The 23,159-nt window shown below is 45.4% G+C and overlaps 1 protein-coding gene across 1 annotated transcript in view; it reads left to right on the forward strand.

Annotated features, from left to right (window-relative positions):
• The first annotated feature begins 271 nt into the window (after positions 1-271).
• The window catches only part of LOC140065311 (phospholipase A2 inhibitor and Ly6/PLAUR domain-containing protein-like), a 33,759-nt gene continuing 10,871 nt past the window's right edge, over positions 272-23,159 (forward strand). Inside the window, exon 1 of the mRNA XM_072112907.1 lies at positions 272-399. The gene's annotated coding sequence lies outside the window, so the exon portion shown is untranslated. The remainder of the gene's footprint in view (positions 400-23,159) is intronic.

A 23,159-nucleotide genomic window follows, 5' to 3' on the forward strand; every position in this document is an offset into this window, starting at 1 on the left:
ATTCATATACAAATGGGTCCTTAAAATATAATATTAAAATATAAATATAATAAAATATAATATATTAGTTGTTATTTAAAATTTTGCTCCCCTTAGCAGAAAAATCATGTTGACCTAGGCTATAATGAAGAATTAAAATGCTACCGTCCCTTTAATCAGTCCGTTAATTTCCTCCACGCGGAGGAGACACAGGACAGAAGATGCTGCTGGTCACATGTCCACATCACATGTCTTGCAGCTCCCTGGGCAGGTCATGTGATCACCACTAGGTTTGGCTGTACTCAGTTGGTTGCAGTGCATCCAGTATGGCCGGTGTGTGGTGATGGCAGTTACACATCATTACTATGGTAACAGAGCAGGAAAACCTGTTAGATCATCACTGGGGGCAGAGCATAAGAGGTAGGAGGAGTTTCTGAGAACTAAAGGATCATGGGACTTGTAGTTTCCAGTGGTGGCCATCTTGGTGATAACTTTACAGAGGCCATAAAATTTGTGAATCATAAAATCAAACTATTTAAGCTCCATTTTGTGACTAATGACATTGAGTTTTGTTACATTCATTTATTTATAGCATTATGGGTTTTTGTATCAGACGTTCATATTCCCGGAATACCCCTTTAAGGTGGCAGATATGTAATGAATATGACTTTCTGCACCTGCGCTGTCTCCTTTGCTCCCGAAACAATTCTCTGTTCGCTCATGGGGACCCGAACCCAAAAAGTTTGGTACAATCTTAGGTGAATCGAGGTGAATAATAAATGTTGCATTATAAACACTAGTCCCAGTGCCAGCCATGAACACCAGATTTACTGGCGAGGGGCTCAGCCAAACTCGGACCCTACTTTACGGTTCAGCTTGGTCAACTCTAACACTAACTATTATACTAACAAAGAACAACAAAACCTTAAACTTCTTTTCATTGGGGTATGAAATCCCCTATATAATATACTAGCGAGAATAACCAACTTTTAAAGGGAACCTACCACCACGGATCTACCTATTAAGGTAGATCGGGTGGTAGGTGCCTCTATTGGACTTGAGGATAGCCCTTTTAAGGGCTAATCATCATGTCCCCTGTATCTTTTTATAACTTTTATTCCCCTAATATGCCAATTGCGTAAAGAGGCTACTGGGGCGTGGAGTAGACAGAGCTGAGGTTACACGGCGCGGCTACTCCACTGCCCAGTAGCCCCATTGACCCTCCTACCAGCATATCTCCGGTGCGCAGCTACGAGGAACTGCGCGCCCTCGTCTGCGAAACCTGCACTGCTAAAAGTTATAAAAAGATACAGGGGACGTGAGGATTTTTCCTTAAAAGGGCTATCCTCACATCCAATAGAGGTACCTACCATCCGATATAGCTTAATAGTTAGATTTGTGGTGGTAGGTTTCCTTTAAATATCTCATTAGGGAATCTAACCCAAGGCTCCTCTATTTGATATATTTACTTTTAGGCTCCTTTTACATGAATGTATGCCTGTTGTGCCATAGCCAGGTGGGCAAACATCCAGCGCGATGGAAAGGTGGAGGGGTGACCTCTCCCTTCTCCATAGAGATGCACGGTGTACATATGCCCCCCATATGGTTGTGTGAATTTGGCCTTAGACTAATGTGGAGCAACCTAAATTTGAGGCAAGGACTAGAGATGAGCGAACACACTCGTCCGAGCTTGATGCTCGTTCGAGCATTAGCGTACTCGAAACTGCTCGTTGCTCGGACGAATATTTCGCCAGCTCGAGAAAATGGCATCTCCCGCCATTTTGATTTTTGCTGGCCAGAAACAGAGCCAATCACAAGCCAGGAGACTCTGCACTCCACCCAGCATGACGTGGTACACTTACACGTCGATAGCAGTGGTTGGCTGGCCTGATCAGGTGACCCTGGGATAGACTAGCCGCTGCCCGCGCTGCTCGGATCATTCTGTGTCTGGATGCCGCTAGGGAGAGAGCTGCTGCTGCTGCAGGGATAGCGTTAGGGTGTTATATTAGCTTACTGTGAGGCAGGAGTGAGTCTTTTTTTTTCAAAACTTAAAGTGACAGGCACACCACAAAATCCAGTTGTGTGCTGTCAGTGTAGGTTAGAAACTAGCCATAGCAATCATCATCATCTTTTGTGGTTGCTGTGTGTTTTCTTCTGATTGTTTTGTTAAAAAAAAAACACACAAAAAAAAACACACAAAAAGACACAAAAAAAAAAACACAAAAAAAATTTACAGTTTACACTTTAATTTTGAAAATGTTGAACCCGAGGGCTAGGGGTAGGGGTAGAGGACGAGGGCGTGGGTGTCCAACTACTGCAGGGGTCAGAGGCCGTGGTCCTGGGCGGGGTGAGACACCACCTGCTGATGAGGGAGCAGGGGAACGCCGCAGAGCTACACTCCCTAGGTTCATGTCTCAAGTTACTGGGACTCGTGGTAGAGCACTGTTGAGGCCAGAACAGTGCGAACAGGTGATGTCGTGGATTGCGGACAATGCTTCTAGCCATTTGTCCACCAGTCAGTCTTCCACGCAGTCCACCCATGTCACCGAAATCAGCACTCCTCCAGCTCCTCCACCTCAGCCTCCTTCCCCCCAGTCTGCCCCCTCCCAGGAAAATTTGGCATTTGAACCGGCATACTCTGAGGAACTGTTTTCTGGACCCTTCCCACAGTCACAAACCACTTGTCCGGTTGCTGCTGAGCTCTTTCCCGATGCCCAGGTTTTCCACCGGTCGCAGTCTGTTGGTGATGATGACATTGTTGACGTAGTGGAAGAAGTGTGTAAAGAGGTGTCGGATGATGAGGAGACACGGTTGTGGTGAAGTTGTTGTCAGGGCAGGAAGTCCGAGGGGGAAGCAGACTGAGGGATCGGAGGATGATGAGGTGACAGACCCAAGCTGGGTTGATAGGCCGGGTGAACACAGTGCTTCTGTGACGGAGGCGAGTCCTCGACGAGAGCAGGTTGGAAGAGGCAGTGGTGGGGCCAGACGGAGAGGCAGGGTCAGAGCTGGTGCATCAGCGCCAAATGTTTCACGTAGTGAAGTTCCCGTGGCGAGGGCTAGATTTTCTGAAGTCTGGAGGTTCTTTAAAGAAACACCGGATGACCGACGGACTGTGGTGTGCGACCTGTGCCACACCAGGATCAGCAGGGGTTCCACCGCTACTAGCTTAACCACCACCAGTATGCGCAGGCATATGAATGCTAAACACCCCACTCAATGGAACCAAAGCCGTTCAGCTCTGGCCGGGCACACCACTGCTCCTTCCCCTGTGTCATCTGCTGCCTCTGCTAGTCAGCCCCCTGCCCAGAACCTCGGCCCAAACACCTCCCGTGCGAAAACCACACCTTCGCCTCCACGATACTCCACAGCATCCACCAATGTCTCCATGCGCAGCGTCCAGCTCTCTATACCCCAGACGCTGGAGCGCAAGAGGAAATACAGTGCAACTCAAGCCCTCAACGTCCACATCTTCAAATTACTGAGCGTGGAGATGCTGCCCTATAGGCTGGTAAAGACCGAGGCCTTTCGCAACCTCATATGACCTCGATGGTCATATACTGCCGACAACGAGGATTGCGGGGCCTACCTCAGTCCAGGTCTCTCAGGCCTACTATGCCTCTGCCTCCTCCCACCCCTCCTCCACCTCCTCCTCCGATTTACCATCCGTGGGCATGGCGCCATCAGTCGGTAGCTCTAGGGACAGCAGCAGTGCCGTCGCTAAGCAACAGCAGGCGGTGCTCAAACTGCTGAGCCTAGGCGATAAAAGGCACACCGCCCAAGAGCTATTACAGGGCATCACGGCGCAGACTGATCTGTGGCTGGCATCACTGAACCTGAAGCCAGGCATGGTTGTGTGTGACAACGGCCATAACCTGGTGGCGGCTCTGCAACTCGGCAGACTGTCACATGTGCCATGCCTGGCCCATGTGTTAATTCTCATAGTTCAGCGGTTCCTCAAGACATACCCCAATCTGTGTGATTTGCTCACGAAGGTGCGCCGCATCTGTGCGCATTTCAGGAAGTCCAGCACAGATGCTGCCACTCTCAGGGCAGCGCAGCGCTGCCCCCAACTGCCCGCTCATTGACTGTTGTGCGACGTGCCCACGAGGTGGAATTCAACATTAACCATGTTATCCAGAGTTTACCAGCAGCGCAGAGCGATTGTAGTCTGCCAGACGTCAACTTCCACCAGAACTGGTAGTCAGGTCAGTCAGCTTCCTCAAGTCTACAATGAGGAGTGGACGTGGATGTCTGATATCTGTCAGGTGCTGAGTAACTTTGAGGAGTCAACACAGATGGTCAGTGGCGATGCCGCCATCATCAGCCTCACCATCCCGCTGCTTGGCCTGTTGAAAAACTCTCTGGTCAGCATAAAGTCGGAAACTTTGCGCTCGTCACAAGAGACGGGGGAAGAAGATTCCCTTGTTGATAGCCAAAGCACCCTTAGGTCTGTTTCTCAGCGCATATCGGAGGAGGTGGAGGAGGATGAGGAGGAAGAGGAGGAGAATGTTGGCGAGACAGAAGAGGGGACCATTGTTCAGTCCTTCACTGTTCAGCATGTATGGGCAGAAGAAGAGGAGTTGGAGGAGTTGGAGGAGGAGGAAATGGACAGTCAGGCCAGTGAGGGGAGTGAATTCTTGCGAGTTGGGACTCTGGCGCATATGGCAGATTTCATGCAAGGCTGCCTATCCCGTGACCCTCACGTTCAAAGAATTTATTCCAGCACCGATTACTGGGTATTCACTCTCCTGGACCCACGGTACAAGCAAAATCTTTCCACTCTCATCCCTGGAGAGGAAAGGAGTGTGAGAATGCATGAATACCAGCAGGCCCTGGTGCACAAGCTGAAACAGTATTTCCCTTCTGACAGCGCTAGCGGCAGAGGGCGTACTACTGCGGGACAAGTAGCGAGGGAGAGTAGGCGAGCAGGCAGCTTGTCCAGCACTGGCAAGGGTACGCTTTACAAGGCTTTTGCCAGCTTTATGTCACCCCAGCAAGACACTGTCACCTGTCCCCAGTCTCGGCAGAGTAGGGCTGATCTTTACAGAAAGATGGTGAGGGAGTACGTAGCTGACCATACCATCGTCCTAAATGATCACACAGCTCCCTACAACTACTGGGTTTCAAAGCTGGACATGTGGCACGAACTGGCGCTGTACGCCTTGGAGGTTCTTGCCTGCCCTGCCGCTAGCGTGTTGTCCGAGCGGGTTTTCAGTGCAGCTGGTGGCATCATCACCGATAAGCGTACACGCCTGTCGACTGACAGTGCTGACAGGCTGACGCTTATCAAGATGAATAAAGCCTGGATTTCTCAGGATTTCCATTCTCCACCAGGTGAAAGAAGCTCAACCTGAATAATTTATGTACTCCTCCTCCTCATTGTCCTCCTTCTCCTCCTCTTTGTACACTAAAGCAGAGGAAACTGGCTATTTTTTGCCAGGGCCAACTGGCTCTAGCTATAGTACTCTATGTATTTAATTTTTCTGGAGGGCCACCTACCCGGTCCTCTGTTTTAAACAATTTTTGGGAGTGCCACATACAGGCACTCAATCTATTTAATTTTTCTGGAGGACCACCTACCTGCTCCTCTGGTTTGAAAACTTTTTTGGACTGCCACATACAGGTACTCAATCTATTTAATTTTTCTGAAGTACCACCTACCTGCTCCTCTGGTTTGAAAACTTTTTTGGACTGCCACATACAGGCACTATCCAAATTAAATTGTCTCCATAGCAGCCTCCACACGTCGTCTTTTTAACTGCCTCCACACGTTGTCTCCACTGCTACCTCCACACGTCATCGCCATAGCTGCCTCCAAAAGTCGTCCATATAGCTGCCTCCATACATTGTCTCCTTATCAAACGAACTGTGTCAGGCAGAATTTTGGGTTGTTTTCATGGCTTCCACATCAAACTTGTTAACTTTGTCGCCACCCTGCTGTGATATCCACAAAATATACTGGCAAACTTTTATCATTTACCGATATTATTTCAGCGCTTCTTGCGCATCTGTTTACATTCCCCTCACCCGCCATAACCCAAACTTATGAGAACACTACTACACTTGATCTTATACAAAAGGTTCTTAGAAGTGCTGTTTGGGGAGTAGCCGAGAGACAGGGGCTTGGATTGGCGAAAGCTCGTATGGCAGCGGAGCGCCAGCTCCATCCCAAGGTCCAACTAACATAGTTTTAACTCCAGCACCTTTAATCTACTACTACTTCACTGCCTCCATACATGGTCCCCTTATCAAACGAGCTGTGTCAGGCAGAATTTTCAGGTGTTTCACCAGATACATAATGGAACTCGGCCCATCTATCGCCGCCATGCTGGAGACCTGAAGTTGTAATCATAGCAGCGCAATATGGATGCCCCATACTGTCGCTCTTAATCATGGAACCATTTCCGAAAAAACAATTAAAAATAGAACCACTATGCTATTCCATTATTCCTACGTGAAATATTCAAACGACCCCGCCTGCTATGAAAATTATAATATTTTCAAAGTAAACGCTTCTGGCCCCCAGGCCCATTTTGGGTGGGGAGGAGCCAAGAGACAGGGGCTTGGACAGACGAAAGCTCGCCTGGCAGTGGACCGCCAGCTCCATCCCAAGATTAGGCATCCTCAGAGGCATCCATGCATGCTGCCCCTGCTGTTTCCTGTCCATTTTGCCTCCACGATCCTCCACAGCGTCCACCAATGTCTCATTTCAACTCTCTATACCCCAGACGCTGGAGCACGAGAGGATATGCAGCACATCATCCCCTTATCAAACGAGCTATGTCAGGCAGAATTTTCAGGTGTTTCACCAGATACATAGTGGAACTCGGCCTATCTGTCGCCGCCATGCTGGAGACCTGAAGTTGCAATCATAGCAGCGCAATATGAATGCCCCATACTGTCGCTCTTAATCATGGAAGTCGTCTCCATGGCTGCCTCCACATGTCGTCCCTCTATCAAACGAGCTGTGTCAGGCTAATTGTTCGGGTGTTTCACCAGATACGTTATGGATCTTGGTCACTATGTCGCCACCATGCTGTGTTATCGACTAAATATACCGTCAACCTTTTGTTCACATAGGAAATCATTTCAGCGCTTCTTGCTCACCTCCTCTGGTGAAGCCTGAGTCCATTTAGGGTATGTCGCCATGACACTCTCTAGCCTGCCGCTGCTGCCGCTGCCTCTGCATAGTCCCCTATAGTGTCAGGGTCAATTATTGGATGTTTTAGATGCTATCTAGCTTCATTCTGTCACTCTGTCATGGCCATGCTGTTGCCCATAATTTTGGCATAATGGTGCGATTATGCAGCCTCAGAGGCATCCATGCATGCTGCCCCTGCTGTTTCCTGTCCATTTCCGTGGTGTTTCCATCCTTTTCTGAGGTTCCCAGGTGTTTGGCCAAGCTTCCCTGTGCAGAGCCTTGGTCCCCTTGAAAAATGCTTGAGTCTCCCATTGACTTCAATGGGGTTCGTTATTCGAGACGAGCACTCGAGCATCGGGAAAAGTTTGTCTCGAATAACGAGCACCCGAGCATTTTAGTGCTCGCTCATCTCTACCAGTATTCTTTGGGCCAGAATTAGTCATTTCAAATTTGTATCCATGCACAGTGGGGGTCATTTACTAATGGCCTGATTCGCGTTTTCCCGGCGTCTTACCACAATATGTCCGATTTGTGCCGATTTTCCCTGTATTGCCCCAGGATTTTGTAGCACGCGATTGGATTGTGGCGCATCAGCGCCGGCATGCACGCGACGGAAATCGGGGGGGCGTGGCCGAACGAAAACCCGAAGGATTCGGAAAAACCGCCGCATTTAAAAAAAAAAAATTGTTGCGGGACTCGCGCTTACCTTCACTAGAAATAGGCCGGTGAACTTTAGTGCATTCCGGCCGGCCTCGGGGAACTTTAGCGCAGCAGCGCCACCTGGTGGACGTCGGAGGAACTACCTTAGTGAATCCCGACCAGACCCGAATCCACCGCAGAGAATCGCGAATGGACCGGGTAAGTGAATCTGCCCCAATGTGTCCTAGCCGTTTTAAAGGAATTCTAAAACTCTGCAAAAAATTCTTCTCCCATTGTATTCTCTGTCTTACCTCCACATATGGGATATCAAAATAGGTGGAGCTTTATGTCATTCAACTCATTGTGAATGTTGTGATTTGTTAATTTTTAGGACAAATATTAAAATTTCTAAATTGCATCTCCATTTTGTTTTAACCCTTTTTAAACACATAAAGGGTTAATCTAAAGTAGAGATGTAGGGGAGACAAGGAGAGACAAAAGAGCGCTCCTATAGTGTGTTACCCTCGTTATATTAGGATTTATTGTGATGTAGTGATACACTCACCTTTTGGAGTTGTGCAGATAGGGCACAACTCCTATTGAAGCTTGCTATGAGACTTAATGCTGCTGCCTCGTTCCACTGCTGGCTCCCCAAAGGTCCATGTGCAGTAACTTGAAGAATAAACGGATAGCATCCAGGAGGGGTGCGTTGCTCTCCTATTTGGAACGTTTGAAAAGGAATCGGCGCTGGCTCGCTCAAAAAGTTTCTTTTATTTAAGCCAATTGTGGCAATAAAATATAAAAGAATTAAAACAATCAAAGGAATGACGCGTTTCGCGCTCGTGCTGAGCGCTTCATCAGATTCATGTGATTGTATAGACAGTCTTAGAATATATAGAGGTCTAAAAGCCCGGTTTCCCTGTTTTTTTTTTTTTTTTTTGAAACATAAAAACTTTATAAGGCAAGAAAAATTGATATATTATGACAAATCCAATAGATATAAGTAATTTAGGCATTTACAAAGCATATTCATGAATTATACAATAAAAAACAATGTAAAATCTTGTACTGGAGCTGATAGAAACTACACTAATGGCGCTGTTCGTAGAACTACAACTACGGTGTCTCTGAGGTCTCAGCTTGGAGATGATTGTGTACTACGAGGACATCTAGTGGTGAAAAAAAGGGGAATTGACCTGGGAATAATATAGTGCTATGCACAATCTCAGAATACGGGAGCCGAGAGGGGACAAAATAGTTTCAGGTACATTTGAGAAACTTATTGAGGATTATCGAGGATGGAAAAACAAGCCGTATTTTCTGGTGAGGAATCCCTGATGGTTTAAGGTGTTGAAGTGTATAGTATATGGAACCGGAAAAAAGAGTCTATTTTTTTTTTTTTTTTTACAAGATGGTTTCTTGGATCTCGTTCAGACCCTGTGGTGCCAGAGTATCTAGCTTATAGATCCAATACACTTCACGTCGGCACAAGGTTGGAAATCTATTTGAGACTGTGTTAGGTGTATGGTAATTGGTGTGATGTATTATTAGGATGGCGGAGTGCACAATGCTTGGAGACTCCATGTAACAGGAAGTTTTTCTTGATGTTTTCTCTATGTTTATTTAGTGGACACTCGAGCGCTTGAACTGTTCGTCCTACATATTGTAGATGACATATTTGACATTCAATTAGATAAATAACGTAATTGGTTTTACAGGACATTTTATTTTTAATTTGAAATGTTTCTCCTGTATTGCTGGACTTGAAGGTTTTTCCTGTTTTTATGGCGCTGCAGCAGAGGCTTCTCGGGTTATTACACTTAGTGACACCGCTGGGGCTGTTGGTTTTATTCTTCTTATGCTGCCTGAGGGTGCTGGGTGCCAGAATGTTTTTCATTGTGGCTCCTCTCCTATAAGTGATTTTGGGATGGTTAGGAAGGTGATCTTTTAGATGGACGTCCTTCTTGAGGATTGGCCGGTGTTTTTGTAAGGTCTCTCTAATAGTATTGTATTTACAGTTGTACCTAGTAATAAAAATTAACCTCGTTTGTAATGCTTGACTCCTTCTTGATCTTGGGTAGAACGCATTCTTTTTGGCTCAGAGGTTTCGCCCTGTTATATGCAGATCTGAGGATGCTGTCTGGGTAGCCCTTTTCATGGAACCTGTCTCTTAATATTTTCGCTTGTTCGTTATAGTCGGTTATATTCGTACAATTTTTCCTTATCCTCTTGTATGTTCTTGATCCGCTTTGGCACTGGAGTAGTTTAAATAATTATTAGAATTTACTGTTTTGCAGTGCGTTTTTTGTACTGAATTGATCATTTGTTTCATAGATTTCGAGATCCAAGAAAACAATGTTGGAAGCGTTTTTTTCTAGGGTAAATGAGATGCCATATGAGTTGTTATTGAGGTGTTCTTGGCAGTGTACAGCTTCCTCGATGGGACCTGACCATAAAAAGAAGAGATCGTCAATGAAACGTTTATAGAGGACGATATGGTCAAAAAAAGGGTTGTTTGATTTATTCAGTATGTGATCTTCCTCAAATGCGCCCATAAATAGGTTCGCATATGTGGGGGCGACCCTGGTCCCCAGAGCAGTGCCGAGTTCTTGATGATACAATTTACTATCATACAAAAAATAGTTATTCTTCAGAACAAAATTCAGGCATTGTAAAAGGAAACTTTTTTCATCTTCAGTGATGTTTTTATCCATCGATAAGTATCTGTTTACACTTTCAATCCCTTTTTCGTGTGCAATATTAGAATAAAGTGCATTGACATCTAGTGGGATAAAACACCAGTCCCTGTTCCATTTTAACTCGTGTAGTTCTCTAATCAGTTGATCTGAGTCTTTCAGAGAGCTCGGGAGTTGGGTGACATATTTTTGTAAAGATAGATCCAGGTAGTGTGAAACATTGCTAGTTAGAGAACCCACACCGGAGATTATTGGTCTTCCCGGTGAATTTTTTGTATCTTTATGTACTTTTGGCAAGAAATAAAAATATGCCATTGATGGAAATGGAATACAGGCGGTCCCCTACTTAAGGACACCCGACTTACAGACAACCCATAGTTACAGACGGACCCCTCTGCCCACTGTGACCTCTGGTGAAGCTCTCTGGATGTTACTATAGTCCCAGACTGCAATGATCAGCTGTTAGGTGTCTGTAATGAAGCTTTATTGATAATCCTTGGTCCAATTACACCAAAAATTTTGAAACTCCAATTGTCACTGGGGCAAAAGAAAAAAAATTGTCTAGAACTTCCATTATAAAATATACAGTTTCGACTTACATACAAATTCAACTTAAGAACAAACCTCCAGACCCTATCTTGTATGTAACCCGGGGACTGCCTGTATATAGAAAATTCCTTTCCTCTTTTGTGATCAAGTTCTTTTTTAGGGCTTCATCGAGAAATGATTTTATTTTTTTTAGGATATCAGATGTGGGGTCTTTGGTGACTCTCTCATAGTATTTTCTGTCACTCAAGATACGAAGGGCTTCGGAATTATAAGCGGAATAGGTCATTAAGACAATTCCTCCCCCCTTATCCGCTGCCCGAATATCTACATTTTTATTCTCCTGTAAACGTTTTAAAGCTTCTTTTTCATCTTTAGATAAATTTTCATTTTTGGCGATGTCCTTGTTTTTTACCTTTACGGGTACTTTGGGTATTCTTTGTCATTTTGTTGAAATCTTCAAGCACAAGTTGGTAAAATGTTTTTATGTTGTGGCTTTGCTCTTTTAGTGGGTAGAAATCTGCCCTCGAAAAGGGAAAGATTTTATTACTAGGTACAACTGTAAATACAATACTATTAGAGAGACCTTACAAAAACACTGGTCAATCCTCAAGAAGGACGTCCATCTAAAAGATCAGCTTCCTAACCGGCCCAAAATCACTTATAGGAGAGGAGCCACAATGAAAAACATTCTGGCACCCAGCACCCTCAGGCAGCATAAGAAGAATAAAACCAACAGCCCCAGCGGTGTCACTAAGTGTAATAACCCGAGAAGCCTCTGCTGCAGCGCCATAAAAACAGGAAAAACCTTCAAGTCCAGCAATACAGGAGATGTCCAGTGCTCCAAGCTGCTAATTATGCACGTCCCCACAAACTCCCTCTCCCATGTATTACGTCACTTCCCTCTCCCATGCTTCCAGCATGAGATAGGGAGGTGCCGGGGAGTGAATAATAAGCAGACCAGAGTGCCGGACATCTTGTCCTCAAGCTCAGGGCTGCTAATTCTAAGTCTCTTTAGTAGGTGATCCCGGATGTCAAGCTCTATTCAAGAGCCGGCATCTGCAGGTGTAGCAGAATCAAACTGAACTGGTCTGGACATCCTATTTCTAACATCTGCAAAACTATGGTACAATCCAACAGTGGAGAGATGTGATGGATATTATTGTTTGCTGGTTAGTATTAGTAGTGTGGTAAGTGGTATTTATTCACCGGTTGCACCACCGGTGGGCGTAGACTCAGCCACTGCACAAGGGTAAGTCATCACCAGTGGAAAAATGTTTTTGTGTTTTCGTGATGTTTAAGCCACATTACTGATATTACTATTAACCCCTTAACGCTCTGCGCCGTAGCTCTACGGCGCAGAGGTACAGGGAATATATGAAGAGGGCTCACAGGCTCTTCATACAGAGGTGGGGGTTGTTGCATATTGCAGCAAACTCCCACCGCTAATAACCGCAGTCGGGGTTTGCACCGATCGCGGCTATTAACCCTTGCATTGCTGCTGGCAAAATCGCTGGCGGCATTTAAAAGACGGCGGCGCACGGGCGCCGCCATCTTTATTACGATCGCCGCGCCCCCGAACGTCATCGGGGGGGCGGCGATCGGTTGCCATGGTAGCCTCGGGTCTTCGTTTGACCCGAGGCTTAATGGCTTCTGCAGATTCGCTACAATGAGCCAGTCGCTCATTGTAATGAATGAGCTGCAAAAATGCCATATATTGCAATACAGAAGTAGGGTTAATGTACCCTAGATGGTCTAAGAATTAGTGAAAAAAAAAAGAAAAAAAAAAGTTTAAAAAATAAAAAAATTTAATAAAATATTAAAAATTCAAATCACCCCCCTTTCGCTAGAACTGATATAAAACATAATAATCAGTAAAAATCACAGACACATTAGGTATCGCCGCGTCCCAAAATGCCCGATCTATCAAAATATAAAAACAGTTACGGCCGGCGGTGACCTCCGAGACGGGAAATGGCGCCCAAATGTCCGAAACGTGACTTTTACACCTTTTTACATCACATAAAAAATGGAATAAAAAATGATCAAAATGTCGCACAGACCTCAAACTGATAGCAATGCAAACTTCGGCTCATTTTGCAAAAAATGACACCTCACACATCTCCGTGCGCCAAAGTATGAAAAAGTTATTAGTGTCAGAAGATGGCAAAAAATTATTTATTTTTTTTGTACACATTCGTTTAATTTTTGAAAATGTATTAGAACACAATAAAACCTATATAAATTTGGTGTCACCGCGATCGCACCGAACCAAAGAATAAAGTAGGTGTGTTATTTGGAGCGAAGAGTGAAAGTTGTAAAAACTTGGCCCACAAGAACATTTGGATTTTTTTTTCAGCTTCGCAGTACACGGCATGTTAAAATAAATAACATCGCGGGAAAGTAAAAATTGTTACGCACAAAATAAGCCCTCACACAGGTCTGTACACGTAATAATGAAAAGTTATGGATTTTTGAAGGTGGAGAGCGAGAAATGAGCGAAAAAACCCTGCGTCCTTAAGGGGTTAAATCCTGTGTTATCAAGGTTAACCTCGGATATTTTGTTTTCCCATCATTCTTGATGGGAATCATTCCCATCATTTCCCATCAGATCTTGGAGCGTCCAGGGGACCTCTATGTCCGAGCTGCCATAAAGCAAACACTATAGATGGATGTGAGCCCACAGAAATGGTTAGATGTCAAGAAGAAGGTGACAAATGCTTTAGATTTGCTGGGACAGTCAAGCATCCAGGTAATTTGCCCTAAATTGTTGTGAGTAGACATTAGTGGTGCCGGGGAGCGTGGAGACCCATCTACGACTGAAGAACATCTATGCCGCTACGCAGATGTGTCAACTTGATTTAATGTGAGTCTAATGGGAATTGATGGAGAAACATACATGTGACTCTAGGTCAGGTGACGAGTCTTATTGGTGGTCACGTGAGATGATGTGGAAACAGTGACCCTCTAAACAGTCCCAGAAATTATAAGCAACAAAGTATCTCAATGGGGCACATTTACTTACAAAGTCACTAGAGTTCACTAATTGTCCGTGTGTAACGCACATCTGCCGCAATTCACCAAGATTGTGCATCCGTTATCCTGCATGTGCCGCTTCCTCGCTCAGGTCCGACAGAGTTCGCCATCTTTTTGATGGTGCATCTTAAACATAGGGCGTGCCACACAATTTGAAAGTTAAATACAGCGCTTGGTCCGAATTAGTCGTACCGTCCCCTGGCACGTCCCCTAATTTGTGTCGCATGGAGACCACAAAAAGGTCGCGTGCACCACAATTGAAGCGCAGGCACTTCTTTAAAACCTGCGCAATCCATTTTAGCCATGAATAATGTGCACAGACCAACAAAAGTGCAGCACACGACCCTTTGTAAATGAGCCCTAGGGCTCTTTAATTTGCCGACCAGGAAGCAAGTTTTGTGTCACAGTCAGAAAACCCTATTGACACAAAATTCTGTGATGACGTCACTATTCGTGTCTATGTGTAGCCACTTCTGAGGGATGAGTTAAAGTATGGTGGGGGTTGAAATAGGTTGTTATTAGAGATGAGTGAGCACTAAAATGCTCGAGTGCCCGTTATTCAAGACAAACTTTTGCCGATGTAATGAGCCCCATTGAAGTCAATGGGAGACTCGAGCATTTTTCAAAGGGACCAAGGCTCGGCAATAAAATGTGTAATTTTATTGAGAAATAATATCTTCTGATAATCTTCAGATGTATGGAAACATCTGCAATCTCTTCTTCACTGAAGAACACATTGCAGATGTTTGTGTACATCTGCTAACTTATCCGAAGACACGCGCGCCGAATGGTGTTCTTCACAATAGTATGTGAAAAACAATATGTGTGAAGAACACATTGCAGATGTTTCCATACATCTGCAATGTGTTCTTCACACATATTGTTCTTCACATACTATTGTGAAGAACACCGTTCGGCGCGCGTGTCTTCAGATAAGTTAGCAGATGTGCGGAAACATCTGCAATGTGTTCTTCACTTAAATGATCCTGTGTTCACTGTTTTTATTCTATTCTTCATTGTTCTTCACTGTGTTTTCTTAAGTAAATGCTCGATCTCGAGCAGACGAAATACTCGTCCGAGCAACGAGCCATTTCGAGTACGCTAATAATCGAACGAGCATCAAGCTCGGATGAGTATACTCGCTCATGTCTAGTTGTTATAGTTAAAATATGTTGTTAATATACATTCTTTAACCCCTTCCCGACGCGCGCCGTACTAGTACGGCGCGCGCCGGGTCCCGGTGCATGGAGAGGGCTCGCGGGCCGAGCCCTCTCCATAGCCGGTAAGTCTTTGCTGCATATTGCAGCAAAGGCTTACCGGTAACACCCGCGATCGGTGCTAGCACCGATCGCGGGTGCTTTCACCGCGATCGCCTCCGGCAATGCTGCCGGAGGCTTCAAAAAGATGGCGCCGCATGGGCGCCGCCATCTTGGCGCGGATCTCCGCTCCCCGATGACGTCACGGGGAGCGGTGATCCGTTGCCATGACAGCATCGGGCCTCACGAAGGCCCGAAGCTGTCTCGTTTTAACCTATTCATTACAATGTGCTATCAGCACATTGTAATGAATGAGGAGTAAAATCCCCATATACTGCCATATTGCAGTATGGCAGTATATGGTAGGATCGATCAGACAACCTAGGGTTAAAGTACCCTAGGGAGTCTGAAAAATAGTTAAAGTAAAAGTAAAAAAAAGTTAAAAAAAAAAAAATTATATTAAAAAAACCTAAAAATTCAAATCACCCCCCTTTCCCTAGAACTGATATTAATATTAATAAACAGTAAAAATCATAAACACATTAGGTATCACCGCGTCCGAAAATGTCCGATCTATCAAAATATTATAACGGTTTTTCACTGCATTTAACCCCGTAACGGAAAATAGCGTCCAAAGTCAAAAATGACATTTTTTTGCCATTTTGGAAAATATAAAAAAATTAATAAAAAGTGATCAAAAGGTCGCACAGTCCTAACAATGATAGCAATGAAAACGCCATCAAAAGTCGCAAAAAATGACACCACCCACAGCTTCGTACACCAAAGTATGAAAAAGTTATTAGCGCCAGAAGATGGCAAAATCAAAAAAAAAATTTTGTACAGGAGGTTTTAATTTTTTTAAATGTATGAAAACATTATAAAACCTGTACAAATGTGGTATCCCTGTGATCGTAGCAACCCAAAGAATAAAGTAGACATGTCATTTGGGACGCAGAGTGAAAGCTGTGAAATCCAAGCCCACAGGAAAACGGCGCAAATGTGTTTTTTCACCATTTTCACTGCATTTGGAATTTTTTTCCCGCTTCCCAGTACGCGCCATGGAATATTAAATACCGTCACTACGAAGTGCAATTTGTTACGCAGAAAATAAGCCATAACAGAGCTCTTTATGTGGAAAAATAAAAAAGTTATAGATTTTTGAAGGTGGGGTGTGAAAAATGGAAGTGAAAAAACTAAAAAAGGCCAAGTCGTGAAGGGGTTAATGAACCAGAGATTAATTATGTGTGAGAACATCTGGATCAGTTCTTAGGGTTTTCTATGATGAGCAGTAAAAATGTCCAGGTAGACGAAAGAAAAGGTACAGCACTCACTGAAGCTCACTGTAAAGATTAATTTGTGGAGGCTACAGGACAGGGTATAATGCTATATAATAAGAAAAGACGAAAAACAACAAACATAGGGCGACGCCTCGGGTAATATCGTCAGGCTGAGAGTAGGAATATAGAAAATGGTCCCCAATGAGGTGCTCACCATAAGTCAACATGGTTGTTGCATATATAACCCTTAAAGGGTAGAGGTTTCAAGGTTGATCGATGTCCGGACACAGTTTGCAGCTTATTTACCCAAAAGGAAAAAATACTGGTTCCCAAAATAGTGGGCCGGTTGTATGTTATAAAGAGAAAAATCAGGCTAAGCGATATGGTCGCTGACCACTGGATTGGAGTATTAACGACAGTAGGTACTGGCTCCACTCCGAAATTGTTTATTAACACAAACAATTTGTAAAAGGTACATATAAAAAACTATTAAAATCAGGACATATAAAACACATTAAAAGGACTTTTAATGTGTTGATATGTCCTGATACTATACCCTGTCCTGTAGCCTCCACAAATAAATTGTCAGGATCAGTGGTAGTGGATCCTCTGTGCCACTGTGGACGACAACGTTAGCCAACACCTTGGACCAGACTCTTAGTGGCACCAGGTTTTCACCAGAGCCTGCCCAAAGCAGGTTGGACTTGTACCACCAGGTCGCTTCACAGGCCCGAAATTTAACAGAATGGGCCAATGCTGGGCTTTTAAATCTCCAGAAAAACCGACGCACGCTCGCTCTCTAGGAGACAGGGACGCGTGCTTCCCGGGCCGTCTGAACCATCGTTGGGATGAGGTAACCATTCAATAGAAGGAAAAAAGTAGAGTTGGCACTCACCGATAAAAGTTAAATCTTTATTCCGACATTGTTAAAAAGACACCGTTGCGGGGGGGGGGGGGGAAGTAAAAGCCGCAGGAGCCCACAGAAGGCGACGGTCCGTTTCGCGCTTAATCCTGCTGGGATGCAGTAAGGTGAGACAGCCAGACGCAGGGGGCCTGGGGAGTGGAGAGGGGCATGGGTGGGCCTGCGAACCGGCACATGGGTGCGTAGGAGCACTCGTGACATAAATCTTTACAGCGAGTTTCGGTGAGTGCCGTACGTTGTCTTTCTTCTACCTGGATGTTCTGCATTGGATGTGCAGCCATATTACTGTTACCTGATTCTGTGTTCCACACGTCTATTGGAAGTGACCCGTATTAGGGTGTCAGCTGTGACGACTCCTTCATCCTCTATTACTCAATATGATGAGTCCTGGTTTACTTTCCAGTAAACCCAGGCCCAATCATTGTGATATTATCTCGTTTGTATCTCATCATCGATCCCTGGTTCCATATCTCAGAGAATCTTCCAGAAAGTAATTGATGACAAATTTTGGCCTCCGTGCTGCCCCATGTCTCCGTGCTGCCCCATGTCTCCGTGCTGCCCCATGTCTCCGTGCTGCCCCATGTCTCCGTGCTGCCCCATGTCTCCGTGCTGCCCGATGTCTCCCTGCTGCCCCATGTCTCCGTGCTGCCCCATGTCTCCGTGCTGCCCCATGTCTCCGTGCTGCCGATCTCTCTGTGCTGCCCGATCTCTCCCTGCTGCCCGATGTCTCCCTGCTGCCCGATGTCTCCCTGCTGCCCGATGTCTCCCTGCTGCCCGATGTCTCCCTGCTGCCCGATGTCTCCCTGCTGCCTGATGTCTCCGTGCTGCCGCTGCCCGATGTCTCCGTACTGCCCGATGTCTCCCTGCTGCCCGATGTCTCCGTGCTGCCCCATGTCTCCCTGCTGCCGATCTCTCTGTGCTGCCCGATGTCTCCCTGCTGCCCGATGTCTCCCTGCTGCCCGATGTCTCCCTGCTGCCTGATGTCTCCCTGCTGCCGCTGCCCGATGTCTCCGTGCTGCCCGATGTCTCCGTGCTGCCCCATGTCTCCGTGCTGCCCCTTTCCCGATCCTGTAACTACTAACAACACACAGAGGGGTCTGGTTACACAACTCTCCAGGATCATCACCTAACACTGGCTGCAGCTTTGTGTTGTTTAAAACTGCTGATAGATTCCCTTTAATAAGATGTACAGAAAGAAGGTGCACTATTTATTTTTTATGTTTATGGTGAAATAAAAACCTCAATAAAAATAGAATTTATTATCACAATTCAGAAAACAATCAGCACCTGTGTCATCCCCACCAGCTCCCGCTGCACATTGCTGGGAACAGCTCTGCCTCGGAGGCTGCACAAATACTCAACACTCATAGGAAGAGTAATGTAACATTGGAAAAGTTTAATAACCCAAGGCACAAGGTGAGGACAAATATCTGAGCATTGCCAGGAGCCGAAATCTCATTGGTCAACAAATTCCAGACAGAAGCTTCATCTTCCATCTTCAGCTCCCTAAACAAGTCACCATGTTACTTCCATGAACCTCTTCACCACCGGAGTGTTTACCCCCCCCCCCCCCCCACCAGGTCATTTTTCAGTTTTAGCAATGGACTTATTTATCTATGGATAATTGTTAAATTAATGATTCAACATACATATATGTTTAATATTTTTAATAACACCTTGGGCTATTATTTTATACAATTAGGTGATGTATAAAATTTTCAAATTCAAAAAGAAACAAAGTCAATTATTGAAAATAACCCTGAATATTTTAAATGACAAAAAAACCTTCAAGACAAAAATGTTTTGAAGACTTGATGGTTTGAGATCTTTTTTCCTATTGGCGCTTTTCTGGCACCACAAAAAACTATGTTTTAAAATGTTGACAACTAAAGGTATTCAATGAGGGGAAATTTGGACCTTTTTAACTTTTAAGTTTTGTTAGTGGAATTGAATGAAATTTTGTAAATAAAAATTGTGCCTATTCCGACCCCTCCACAGGATGAGCAGGGAGTAGGTGGTGCAAGGTCGTGTTTCACTCTTCAACCTCAGGGTTTAAGCCCTTATGCCACAGATTTTTCACACAGAAAATCCGAGTGTTATGCACATTGGGGCTCATTTACTAACCCATCCACTGGAGTTTACTAAGATCATACACCCGATATCCTGCATGTGTGGCTTCCCCGCTCAGGTCCCCGGAGTTCACCTTCTTCTTCCTGGTGCATGTAAGTGCATTGTCCGTGTATAATGCGCTGTGCGGGGAGTCACTAAGATCGTGCGCCCGATATCCTGCATGTGTCGCTTCCCCGCTCAGGTCCCTGGAGTTCACCTTCTTCTTCCTGGTGCATGTAAGTGCATTGTCCGTGTATAATGTGCTGTGCGGGGAGTCACTAAGATCGTGCACCCGATATCCTGCATGTGTCTCTTCCCCGCTCAAGTCCCCCGGAGTTCACCTTCTTCTTCCTGGTGCATGTAAGTGCATTGTCCGTGTATAATGCGCTGTGCGGGGAGTCACTAAGATCCTGCACCTGATATCCTGCATGTGTCGTTTCCCCGCTCAGGTCCCTGGAGTTCCCCTTCTTCTTCCTGGTGCATGTAAGTGCATTGTCCATGTATAATGCGCTGTGCGGGGAGTCACTAAGATCCTGCGCCCGATATCCTGCATGTGTCGCTTCCCCACTCAGGTCCCCGGAGTTCACCTTCTTCTTCCTGGTGCATGTAAGTGCATTGTCCGTGTATAATGCGCTGTGTGTGGAGTCACTAAGATTGTGCCCCGATATCCTGCATGTGTCGCTTCCCCGCTCAGGTCCCCGGAGTTCACCTCCTTCTTCCTGGTGCATGTAAGTGCATTGTCCGTGTATAATGTGCTGTGCGGGGAGTCACTAAGATCCTGCGCCCGATATCCTGCATGTGTCACTTCCCCGCTCAGGTCCCCGGAGTTCACCTTCTTCTTCCTGGTGTATGTAAGTGCATTGTAGTAAGGTAAGAGGTAGCAAGATATGCAAATCAGTTCATATGAAAAAGGATCCACACCAGAAAAAAACAACAATGTCAATAGCAAACCAGTGTGGTGTGTATAAATGATCCTTAAAAGAATATGAATTGGTTTAAATAACAAATGAAAAGTTTATTGTAGACACCAATGAAAACATTTAAAATTGCATGAGTAAGGTTCATGCAAGAAAAGGGAATGGTTATGATGCAACCAAAGGACCCTCCGCACTCTCCCCTGAATATGATAATGCAGTCGCACACAATCAACTTATGAATATCTATGGCTAGAATGAAGCAAGTAAGCACATCAATCCTAATACCAGTAAAGGCTAAAATAGCCTGCCAATATATAAATCACCACATGCTAATCTCCGGTGCCGCAGTGCCCCTGAGGAAGCCACACATAGTGGCGGTACGCGTGGGGCTTGCACCCACACTCCCCCCGAATGCAGTCTCAACCTTGGTAATATATGGCACTGGCGATTAGCATGTGGTGATTTATATATTGGCAGGCTATTTTAGCCTTTACTGGTATTAGGATTGATGTGCTTACTTGCTTCATTCTAGCCATAGATATTCATAAGTTGATTGTGTGCGACTGCATTATCATATTCAGGGGAGAGTGCGGAGGGTCCTTTGGTTGCATCATAACCATTCCCTTTTCTTGCATGAACCTTACTCATGCAATTTTAAATGTTTTCATTGGTGTCTACAATAAACTTTTCATTTGTTATTTAAACCAATTCATATTCTTTTAAGGATCATTTATACACACCACACTGGTTTGCTATTGACATTCATATAAGTGCATTGTCCGTGTATAATGCGCTGTGCGGGGAGTCACTAAGATCCTGCACCCGATATCCTGCATGTGTCACTTCCCCGCTCAGGTCCCCGGAGTTCACCTTCTTCTTCCTGGTGCATGTAAGTGCATTGTCTGTGTATAATGCGCTGTGCGGGGAGTCACTAAGATTGTGCGCCGATATCCTGCATGTGTCGCTTCCCCACTCAGGTCCCTAGAGTTCACCTTCTTCTTCCTGGTGCATGTAAGTGCATTGTCTGCGTATAATGCGCTGTGCTGGGAGTCACTAAGATCCTGTGCCCGATATCCTGCATGTGTCTCTTCCCCGCTCAGGTCCCCGGAGTTCACCTTCTTCTTCCTGGTGCATGTAAGTGCATTGTCCGTGGATAATGCGCTGTGCGGGGAGTCACTGAGATCCTGCGCCCGATATCCTGCATGTGTCGCTTCCCCGCTCAGGTCCCCGGAGTTCACCTTCTTCTTCCTGGTGCATGTAAGTGCATTGTCCGTGTATAATGCGCTGTGCGGGGAGTCACTAAGATCGTGCGCCCGATATCCTGCATGTGTCGCTTCCCTGCTCAGGTCCCCGGAGTTCACCTTCTTCTTCCTGTTGCATGTAAGTGCATTGTCCGTGTATAATGTGCTGTGCGGGGAGTCACTAAGATCGTGCCCCGATATCCTGCATGTGGCGCTTCCCCGCTCAGGTCCCTGGAGTTCACCTTTTTCTTTCTGGTGCATGTAAGTGCATTGTTCGTGTATAATGCGCTGTGCGGGGAGTCGTGCGCCCGATATCCTGCATGTGTCACTTCCTGCTCAGGTCCCCAGTGTAAACCTTCTTCTTCCTGGTGGATGTAATTGCATTGTCCGTGTATAATGTGCTGTGCGGGGAGTCACTAAGACTAAGACTATAAGATGCTCTGTGCTGACAATGTGGTTAGATTATCAGGCTCCAGGGTTTATATACAGTTTCATTTACCTTCTAAACATTCACTAATACCTGACACATAAAAAGAGATATCAGACAGATCAGAGATGAAACAGATCAGAGATTAGATGATGAGATCCATGAGATGCATATTACACACAATGACACAATCAGCCCTGCTCCATCTCTGCTCTATCACACTATCACCCTCCCCAGATAAAGAACTTATCGGCATGTAGCTTGTAGCTCTCCTATGGCTGCTGCTGTTTGCCAGCAGGAAGTCAGTGTCTGTGTATCAGTGTGAACTCGTCCTGGACTGCAGGAGGGAGGGCCCACTGCAGGGAGCAGAGAGAAATAAAAGCTCAGCTCCACAGCGTCAGGAAAGATGACTGCCGACCCTAAAATCAGTAGATATAGGGTCCGGAAACCAGGGGCATCTGATATTGTGTACACCAGCACCAATAGAAACAGGTTGGAATTATATCTGTTAAATTCTGTGATATTTTGTTATCCTTAGTATATTTAAGAAACTTGTCTCTGTGGGAAAACCCCTTTAAGTTTACTAATCTTTTGTAACTATTCTGAATGATGACCAGGGCAGGTTGTCCCAGTGATCGTTTGACTGGAGACCACTTTGATCTGTCTCTGGTTTGTGCAGGGGGATTACAACTGTCTAGAGACAGCCCAGTTGTCACATAATGATTGCGGTAACAAAACAGGAAGGAGAAGAATCGGGTAGGTGGGGCACAAGTGCTATCATTTGCATGATAGATTTTATTTAAACTGTGCACCCACTGATACTCAGAGGTAAGTTTTTCGGTTTAAATACCGGTCTATTGCGTTGATATTTATACCCCTGATGAAGCTGTCAGAGGTGAAGCACATGTTGGGGTTCAAGGCTCTGTGTACCTGGATATTGTAGGGCGGTGACACTTTACTTTACATTCGTTTT

Source organism: Engystomops pustulosus, chromosome 6, assembly GCF_040894005.1.
Source record: "Engystomops pustulosus chromosome 6, aEngPut4.maternal, whole genome shotgun sequence".
NCBI lineage: Eukaryota > Metazoa > Chordata > Amphibia > Anura > Leptodactylidae > Engystomops > Engystomops pustulosus.